The sequence below is a fragment of the Melitaea cinxia genome, chromosome 16, assembly GCF_905220565.1.
Source record: "Melitaea cinxia chromosome 16, ilMelCinx1.1, whole genome shotgun sequence".
Classification (NCBI taxonomy): domain Eukaryota; kingdom Metazoa; phylum Arthropoda; class Insecta; order Lepidoptera; family Nymphalidae; genus Melitaea; species Melitaea cinxia.
In genome coordinates, this window is record NC_059409.1 from 12125859 (window position 1) to 12127239 (window position 1381).

The 1381-nt window shown below is 33.6% G+C and overlaps 1 long non-coding RNA gene across 1 annotated transcript; it reads left to right on the forward strand.

Moving 5' to 3' along the window:
- Window positions 1-300: 300 nt before the first annotated feature.
- LOC123660801 lies at window positions 301-950 on the forward strand. The gene is made up of 2 exons (XR_006744248.1): window positions 301-334; window positions 841-950. It is a non-coding gene; the product is annotated as an uncharacterized LOC123660801 (long non-coding RNA).
- Window positions 951-1381: the final 431 nt, after the last annotated feature.

Sequence of the window (1381 nt, forward strand, 5' to 3'; positions counted from 1 at the left end):
AAATATTCAACCATAAAACGTCAAAAATGATATTCCTACTAAAATGCCGCTTTATTTTAATCTTGATTATTTGTTTTTATACCTCAGTCGAAATATATATAAAATATACTCGTATGCCATATTCTGTCGAAATTTCAAGTATTTATTTTCATATTGTTTTTACTTTCTGTGACGATAAATACATACATGTGAGATTTTATTCAACCCCCTCCCCTATCCCCCAATCTCATGTGAGATTTTTCAAAATGTGGGTTTCTTACGTAAACGCGTTGGATTGTTATTGTAAAAAGAAAAAAAAATGCTTCGTGCTTTTATTTACGACTAGTTAAGACTAGTAATCAATACTGCTGAGAGTTTAATTATAAGTTTAATAAAACTTTAACAATAGAATACTTAAATCGTAACAACTGTGATTAAAAAAAGGATATCTACTCTAATTCAGTCCACGGAGAATCATGCGCGGTCTCAAGAGAGACTATTGGAACCAACATGTCCATATAATTTTCATTAAAATCATCTGCTCCTTCAACTTCGTTCTTAAGCCGTTGGCGCTTGCGCACAGTAACTCATTAGCTCGTCTTGTGACAATCCGTGAGGGTCGCACTTTGCGGAATATACGCGCTTGCTTAGCTAGTGTAATGTGGGCTGCTCGCCTGTGCTCTGCAGCTCCTGTGCTAGATGTAAAGTAAATTCCGCATGTACTGCAGCATCTTTTCTCTAAATCATCACGTACACTTGGGCAATAGAGACCATAAGGCGTGCTGATGAAGGCATTCAGCGGTTGAATCGGTAGGCAGTGGTGTATTATAATAAATTATTATTAAATATTCGTAAATTCAGATTAAATTGAGCTACTTGGTATAAAACAAATATGGTGGTTTGACAGTCAGTAGATGTATAACGTCGAAGTATGAATGAAATTATTTTCTTTCGAACGAATTAGTGAATGATCTTAATCGTATTACGCTTAAGATTAAATCTTAAGCATGTACAATATGGATTAAATGAACCAAAATGGTATATATTTTTTTGTTTCAATCAGAAGAAAATGCGTGAGATTTGACTCGACCCCCTCCCTCCCTTAAACATCTCACGTATTTTATGAACACCCCCTAAGAAACTTTAACGAGTGGAAACCTCTAAAAGTTTGTTAAAGTTATTTCCCTTTATGAAACCTATCGCTTAAGATTTCCTAATGAATGATATCTGTCATGCAATCTTGCTTAAATGCTGTAAATAGTCTTACTATCAATAAATTTTATTTGTAAAGCGGATTTATATAATTATTCGTAACGAATACGTTGTTGTTTTAGAGTTTTAAATTTATTGAATTTCACAATGTACTATATAGTGGTGTTTAGGAAATAGTTAACCATCGCGG